The sequence below is a fragment of the Triticum aestivum genome, chromosome 5D (genome assembly GCF_018294505.1).
Source record: "Triticum aestivum cultivar Chinese Spring chromosome 5D, IWGSC CS RefSeq v2.1, whole genome shotgun sequence".
NCBI classification, from domain to species: Eukaryota; Viridiplantae; Streptophyta; class Magnoliopsida; order Poales; family Poaceae; genus Triticum; species Triticum aestivum.
The window spans coordinates 530661812-530671193 of NC_057808.1; positions in this window are offsets into that span (position 1 = coordinate 530661812).

Sequence of the window (9382 nt, forward strand, 5' to 3'; positions counted from 1 at the left end):
CCCCCTCCTTTTCTTTTGTACATGTTGTAAAGTGTACCATACCCCCCCCCCCCCCCCCCCCCTCCTACAGACCTCCCAGCTAAAAAACAATTTGAACAAACATATGGCAGATTTTTACATAAATATGACGAACATTGAAGCAAGTACCCGAGTTTCTTTTCTGAAAGTTCACTACACAAATTTCAGACATGTAGACGGTAAGCAAATTTAGATGATATCCCTAGTTAGATAGATTGAATTTCTATTGACACCAAATTGTACTTCATGTCAATCATCATAACTGATCAAGTTGTCCTAGAGACAGGGTCCGACCGGTGGAGGACATGGGTGTGATGCTCGTGTGTAGCAAGGTCATCGAGGAGCAACTTGTACTTAAAAGGAGACCACAGTGGAGGGGAAAAGAGTAGTTTTTTTAGGGGTGGAGGGGAAGGAGTAGTATGTGGTGGCGTCGCCGCTGAGCAGCACGTTGCCAACTTACACACTGAGATCATCGCCGGAGGAGACAAGCTGCAGGGCGGGGGAGACACCAAGGATGATGAGGTGGTGGTGGTCGATGGGTGGTTGGGTTGCTGCGGCAGGGGAGTGTTGGGGAACGTAGCAATAATTCAAAAAAATTCTACGTGTCACCAAGATCAATCTAGGAGATGCTAGCAACGAGAGAGAGGGAGTGCATCTCCATACCCTTGAAGATCGCTAAGCGGAAGCGTTACAAGAACGCGGTTGATGGAGTCATACTCACGGCGATTCAAATCGCGGAAGATCCGATCTAGCGCCGAACGGACGGCGCCTCCGCGTTCAACACACGTACAGCCCGGGGACGTCTCCTCCTTCTTGATCCAGCAAGGGGAGAGGAGAAGTTGAGGGAGAACTCCAGCAACACGACGGCGTGGTGGCAATGGAGCTCGTGGTTCTCCGGCAGAGCTTCGCTAAGCACTACGGAGGAGGAGGAGGAGTTGGAGGAGGAGAGGGCTGCGCCAAGGAAGGGTGTGGCTGCCCTCCCACCCCCTCACTATATATAGGGGGAAGGGGAGAGGGGGCCGGCCCCTCTAGATGGATCTAGAGGAGGAGGCGGCGGCCAGGGGAAACCCTAGATGGGTTTGGGCGCCCCCACCCCCTAGGAAACTTGCCCCCCAAGCCGGGAGGGGCGGCTGCCCTAGGGGTGGCGCCCCCACCTCTCCTGGTTACGTGAGAGGGGTTGGGAGGGGCGCACAGCCCCTTAGTGGGCTGGTTTGCCCCTTCCCCTTGGCCCATAAGGCCCCCCAACGCTTGCCGGGGCCTCCGAAACCCCTTTCGGACATGCTGGCCATAGCCTGGTACCCCCGGAACAATTCCGGACTCCAATACCCTTCGTCCAATATACCGATCTTCACCTCCGGACCATTCCGGAGCTCCTCGTCATGTCCGGGATCTCATCCGGGACTCCGAACAACCTTCGGTAACCACATACTATTTCCCATAACAACTCTAGCGTCACCGAACCTTAAGTGTGTAGACCCTACGGGTTCGGGAACCATGCAGACATGACCGAGACACCTCTCCGGCCAATAACCAATAGCGGGATCTGGATACCCATATTGGCTCCCACATGTTCCACGATGATCTCATCGGATGAACCACGATGTCGGGGATTCAATCAATCCCGTATACAATTCCCTTTGTCTATCGGTATGTTACTTGCCCGAGATTCGATCGTCGGTATCCCAATACCTCGTTCAATCTCGTTACCGGCAAGTCTCTTTACTCGTTCCGTAACGCATGATCCCGTGGCTAACTCATTAGTCACATTGAGCTCATTATGATGATGCATTACCGAGTGGGCCCAGAGATACCTCTCCGTCATACGGAGTGACAAATCCCAGTCTCGATTCGTGCCAACCCAACAGACACTTTCGGAGATACCTGTAGTGCACCTTTATAGCCACCCAGTTACGTTGTGACGTTTGGTACACCCAAAGCATTCCTACGGTATCCGGGAGTTGCACAATCTCATGGTCTAAGGAAACGATACTTGACATTAGAAAAGCTCTTAGCAAACGAACTACACGATCTTGTGCTATGCTTAGGATTGGGTCTTGTCCATCACATCATTCTCCTAATGATGTGATCCCGTTATCAATGACATCCAATGTCCATGGTCAGGAAACCATAACCATCTATTGATCAACGAGCTAGTCAACTAGAGGCTTACTAGGGACATGTTGTGGTCTATGTATTCACACATGTATTACGGTTTCCAGTTAATACAATTATAGCATGAACAATAGACAATTATCATGAACAAGGAAATACAATAATAACCATTTTATTATTGCCTCTAGGGCATATTTCCAACAGTCTCCCACTTGCACTAGAGTCAATAATCTAGTTCACATCACTATGTGATTGTAATGAATCCAACACCCATGGGGTTTGTTCATATCTCGCTTGTGAGAGAGGTTATTAGTCAACGGGTCTGAACCTTTCAGATCCGTGTGTGCTTTACAAATCTCTATGTCATCTTGTAGATGCAGCTACCACGCGCTACTTGGAGCTATTCCAAATAACTGCTCTACTATACGAATCCGGTTTACTACTCAGAGTCATCCGGATTAGTGTCAAAGTTTGCATCGACGTAACCCTTTACGACGAACTCTTTTACCACCTCCATAATCGAGAAAATTCCTTAGTCCACTAGTTACTAAGGATAAGTTCGACCGCTGTCATGTGATCCATTCCTGGATCACTATTGTACCCCTTGACTAACTCATGGCAAGGCACACTTCAGGTGCGGTACACAGCATAGCATACTGTAGAGCCTACGTCTAAAGCATAGGGGACGACCTTCGTCCTTTCTCTCTCTTCTGCCGTGGTCAGGTCTTGAGTCTTACTCAATACTCACACCTTGTAACACAGCCAAGAACTCCTTCTTTGCTGATCTATTTTGAACTCCTTCAAAATCTTGTCACGGTATGTATTCATTTGAAAGTACTATTAAGCGTTTTTGATCTATCCTTATAGATCTTGATGCTCAATGTTCAAGTAGCTTAATCCAGGTTTTCCATTGAAAAACACTTTTCAAATAACCCTGTATGCTTTCCAGAAATTCTACATCATTTCTGATCAACAATATGTTAACAACATATACTCATCAAAAATTCTATAGTGCTCCCACTCACTTCTTTGGAAATACAAGTTTCTCATAAACTTTGTAAAAACCCAAAATCTTTGATCATCTCATCAAAGCGTACATTCCAACTCCGAGATGCTTACTCCAGTCCTTAGAAGGATTGCTGGAGCTTTGCATACTTGTTAGCATCTTTCAGGATTGACAAAACCTTCTGGTTGTATCACATACAACCTTTCCTCAAGAAAATCGTCGAGGAAACAATGTTTTGACATCCTATCTGCAAGATTTCATAAATAATGCAGTAACTGCTAATATAATTCCAACAGACTCTTAGCATCGCTACGAGTGAGAAAGTCTCATCGTAGTCAACTCCTTGAACTTGTCGGAAAACATCTTAACGACAAGTCGAGCTTTCTTAATGGTGACACTTACCATCATTGTCCGTCTTCCTTTTAAAATCCATCTGCACCCAACAGCCTTACGACCATCAAGTAGTTCTTCCAAAGTCTATACTTTGTTTTTATACATGGATCCTCTCTCGGATTTTATGGCCTCGAGCCATTCGTCGGAATCTGGGCCCACCATCGCTTCTCCATAGCTCGTAGGTTCATTGTTGTCTAGCAACATGACTTCCAAGACAGGATTACGTACCACTCTGAAGTAGTACGCATCCTTGTCGTCCTACGAGGTTTGGTAGTGACTTGATCCGAAGTTTCATGATCACTATCATAAGCTTCCACTTCAATTGGTGTAGGTGCCACAGGAACAACTTCTTGTGCCCTGCTACACACTAGTTGAAGTGACGGTTCAATAACCTCATCAAGTCTCCACCATCCTCCCACTCAATTCTTTCGAGAGAAACTTTTCCTCGAGAAAGGACCCGTTTCTAGAAACAATCACTTTTGCTTCCAGATCTGAAATAGGAGGTATACCCAACTGTTTTGGGTATTCTATGAAGATGCATTTATCCGCTTTGGGTTCGAGCTTATCAGCCTGAAACTTTTTCACATAAGCGTCGCAGCCCCAAACTTTTAAGAAACGACAGCTTAGGTTTCTCTAAACCATAGTTCATACGGTGTCGTCTCAACGGAATTGCGTGGTGCCCTATTTAAAGTGAATGCGGTTGTCTCTAATGCCTAACCCATAAACGATAGTGGTAATTCGATAAGAGACATCATGGTATGCACCATATCCAATAGGGTGCAGTTATGATGTTCGGACACACCATCACACTATGGTGTTCCAGGCGGTATTAGTTGTGAAACAATTTCCACAATGTCTTAATTGTGTGCCAAACTCGTAACTCAGATATTCATCTCTATGATCATATCATAGACATTTTATCCTCTTGTCACGACGATCTTCAACTTCACTCTGAAATTACTTGAACCTTTCAATAATTCAGACTTGTGTTTCATCAAGTAAATATACTCAGCATCTACTCAAATCATCTGTGAAGTAAGAACATAACGATATCCACTGCGTGCCTCAGCACTCATTGGACTGCACACATCAAATGTATTACTTCCAACAAGTTGCTTTCTTGTTCCATCTTACTGAAAACGAGGCCTTTCAGTCATCTTGCCCATGTGGTATGATTTGCATGTCTCAAGTGATTCAAAATCAAGTGAGTCCAAACGATCCATCTGTATGGAGTTTCTTCATGCATATATACCAATAGACATGGTTCGCATGTCTCAATCTTTTCAAAAACGAGTGAGTCCAAAGATCCATCAACATGGAGCTTCTTCATGCGTTTTATACCAATATGACTCAAATGGCAGTGCCACAAGTATGTGGTACTATCATTACTATCTTATATCTTTTGGCATGAACATGTGTATCACTACGATCGAGATTCAATAAACCATTCATTTTAGGTGCAAGACCATTGAAGGTATTATTCAAATAAACAGAGTAACCATTATTCTCCTTAAATGAATAACCGTATTGCGATAAACATAATCCAATCATGTCTATGCTCAACGCAAACACCAAATAACAATTATTTAGGTTTAACACCAATCTCGATGGTAGAGGGAGCATGCGATGCTTGATCACATCAACCTTGGAAACACTTCCAACACATATCGTCATCTCACCTTTAGCTAGTCTCCGTTTATTCCGTAGCCTTTTATTTCGAGTTACCAACACTTAGCAACCGAACCGGTATCTAATACCCTGGTGCTACTAGGAGTACTAGTAAAGTACACATTAATATAATGTATATCCAATATACTTCTGTCGACCTTGCCAGCCTTCTCATCTACCAAGTATCTAGGGTAGTTCTGCTTCAGTGACCGTTCCCCTCATTACAGAAGCACTTAGTCTCGGGTTTGGGTTCAACCTTGGGTTTCTTCACTAGAGCAGCAACTGATTTGCCGTTTCATGAAGTATCCCTTCTTGCCCTTGCCCTTCTTGAAACTAGTGGTTTTACTAACCATCAACAATTGATGCTCCTACTTGATTTCTACTTTCGCGGTGTCAAACATCGCGAATAGCTCAAGGATCATCATATCTATCCCTGATATGTTATAGTTCATCACGAAGCTCTAGTAGCTTGGTGGCAGTGACTTTGGAGAACCATCACTATCTCATCTGGAAGACAACTCCCACTCGATTCAAGCGATTGTAGTACTCAGACAATCTGAGCACATGCTCAACGATTGAGCTTTTCTCCCTTAGTTTGCAGGCTTAAGAAACTTGTCGGAGGTCTCACACCTCTTGACGTGGGCACGAGCCTAAAATCCCAATTTCAGCTCTTGGAACATCTCATATGTTCCGCGACGTTTCAAAATGTCTTCGGTGCCTCAATTCTAAACCGTTTAACATTACGCACTGAACTATCACGTAGTCATCAAAACGTGTATGTCAGATGTTCGCAACATCCACAAACGACGCTCGAGGTTCAGCACACCGAGCGGTGCATTAAGGACATAAGCCTTCTGTGCAGCAATGAGGACAATCCTCAGTTTACGGACCCAGTCCGCATAATTGCTACTATCAACTTTCAACTAAATTTTCTCTAGGAACATATCTTAAAGTAGAACTAAAGCGTAAGCTACGACATAATTTGCAAAGACCTTTTGACTATGTTCATGATAATTAAGTTCATCTATCAATTATTTAATGAACTCCCACTTAGATAGACATCCCTCTAGTCATCTAAGTGATACATGATCCGAGTCAACTAGGCCGTGTCCGATCATCACGTGAGACGGACTAGTCATCATCGGTGAACATCTCCATGTTGATCGTATCTACTATACGACTCATGTTCGACCTTTCGGTCTCTTGTGTTCCGAGGCCATGTCTGTACATGCTAGGCTCGTCAAGTCAACCTAAGTGTTTCGCATGTGTAAATCTGGCTTACACCCGTTGTATGCGAACGTTAGAATCTATCACACCCGATCATCACGTGGTGCTTCGAAACAACGAACCTTCGCAACGGTGCACAGTTAGGGGGAACACATCTCTTGAAATTTTAGTGAGGGATCATCTTATTTATGCTACCGTCGTTCTAAGCAAATAAGATGTAAACATGACAAACATCACATGCAAATCATAAAGTGACATGATATGGCCAATATCATCTTGCGCCTTTTGATCTCCATCTTCGAGGCGCGGCATGATCACCTTCGTCACCGGCATGACACCATGATCTCCATCATCGTGTCTTCATGAAGTTGTCTCGCCAACTATTACTTCTACTACTATGGCTAACGGTTAGCAATAAAGTAAAGTAATTACATGGCGTTTTTCATTGACACGCAGGTCATACAATAAATTAAGACAACTCCTATGGCTCCTGCCGGTTGTCATACTCATCGACATGCAAGTCGTGATTCCTATTACAAGAACATGATCAATCTCATACATCACATATATATAATTCATCACATCCTTTTGGCCATATCACATCACATAGCATACCCTGCAAAAACAAGTTAGACGTCCTCTAATTGTTGTTGCATGTTTTACGTGGCTGCTATGGGTTTCTAGCAAGAACGTTTCTTACCTACGCAAAAGCCACAACGGTGATATGCCAATTGCTATTTACCCTTCATAAGGACCCTCTTCATCGAATCCGATCCGACTAAAGTGGGAGAGACAGACACCCGCTAGCCACCTTATGCATCAAGTGCATGTCAGTCGGTGGAACCTGTCTCACGTAAGAGTACGTGTAAGGTCGGTCCGGGCCGCTTCATCCCACAATGCCGCCGAATCAAGATAAGACTAGTAACGGTAAGCAAATTGAACAAATCATCGCCCACAACTACTTTGTGTTCTACTCGTGCATAGAATCTACGCATAGACCTAGCTCATGATGCCACTGTTGGGGAACGTAGCAATAATTCAAAATTTTCCTACGTGTCACCAAGATCAATCTAGGAGATGCTAGCAACGAGAGAGAGGGAGTGCATCTTCATACCCTTGAAGATCGCTAAGCGGAAGCGTTACAAGAACGCGGTTGATGGAGTCGTACTCGCGGCGATTCAAATCGCGGAAGATCCGATCTAGCGCCGAACGGACGGCGCCTCCGCGTTCAACACACGTACAGCCCGGGGACGTCTCCTCCTTCTTGATCCAGCAAGGGGAGAGGAGAAGTTGAGGGAGAACTCCAGCAGCACGACGGCGTGGTGGCAATGGAGCTCGTGGTTCTCCGGCAGAGCTTCGCTAAGCACTACGGAGGAGGAGGAGTTGGAGGAGGAGAGGGCTGCGCCAGGGAAGGGTGTGGCTGCCCTCCCACCCCCTCACTATATATAGGGGGAAGGGGAGAGGGGGCCGGCCCCTCTAGATGGATCTAGAGGAGGAGGCGGCGGCCAGGGGAAACCCTAGATGGGTTTGGGCGCCCCCACCCCCTAGGAAACTTGCCCCCCAAGCCGGGAGGGGCGGCTGCCCTAGGGGTGGCGCCCCCACCTCTCCTGGTTACGTGAGAGGGGTTGGGAGGGGCGCACAGCCCCTTAGTGGGCTGGTTTGCCCCTTCCCCTTGGCCCATAAGGCCCCCCAACGCTTGCCGGGGCCTCCGAAACCCCTTTCGGACATGCTGGCCATAGCCTGGTACCCCCGGAACAATTCCGGACTCCAATACCCTTCGTCCAATATACCGATCTTCACCTCCGGACCATTCCGGAGCTCCTCGTCATGTCCGGGATCTCATCCGGGACTCCGAACAACCTTCGGTAACCACATACTATTTCCCATAACAACTCTAGCGTCACCGAACCTTAAGTGTGTAGACCCTACGGGTTCGGGAACCATGCAGACATGACCGAGACACCTCTCCGGCCAATAACCAATAGCGGGATCTGGATACCCATATTGGCTCCCACATGTTCCACGATGATCTCATCGGATGAACCACGATGTCGGGGATTCAATCAATCCCGTATACAATTCCCTTTGTCTATCGGTATGTTACTTGCCCGAGATTCGATCGTCGGTATCCCAATACCTCGTTCAATCTCGTTACCGGCAAGTCTCTTTACTCGTTCCGTAACGCATGATCCCGTGGCTAACTCATTAGTCACATTGAGCTCATTATGATGATGCATTACCGAGTGGGCCCAGAGATACCTCTCCGTCATACGGAGTGACAAATCCCAGTCTCGATTCGTGCCAACCCAACAGACACTTTCGGAGATACCTGTAGTGCACCTTTATAGCCACCCAGTTACGTTGTGACGTTTGGTACACCCAAAAGCATTCCTACAGTATCTGGGAGTTGCACAATCTCATGGTCTAAGGAAACGATACTTGACATTAGAAAAGCTCTTAGCAAACGAACTACACGATCTTGTGCTATGCTTAGGATTGGGTCTTGTCCATCACATCATTCTCCCAATGATGTGATCCCGTTATCAATGACATCCAATGTCCATGGTCAGGAAACCATAACCATCTATTGATCAACGAGCTAGTCAACTAGAGGCTTAGTAGGGACATGTTGTGGTCTATGTATTCACACATGTATTACGGTTTCCAGTTAATACAATTATAGCATGAACAATAGACAATTATCATGAACAAGGAAATACAATAATAACCATTTATTATTGCCTCTAGGGCATATTTCCAACAGGGAGAACGCAGGAGAGGCACGAGAGACGGACAGTGTCGGCGACATATTTTGGATGTCCGCGTTAGAGGAGATGGGTAGAGGCGGAGAGGTGACGAAGGAGGGAGGAGGTGGAGGTGGTGGGCAGGTGGGGCTGTTGTGGCAAAAAGTAGGCAGAATAGGCATTGGGGGTGAACGGCGGCCGCTAGTGGAGCTGC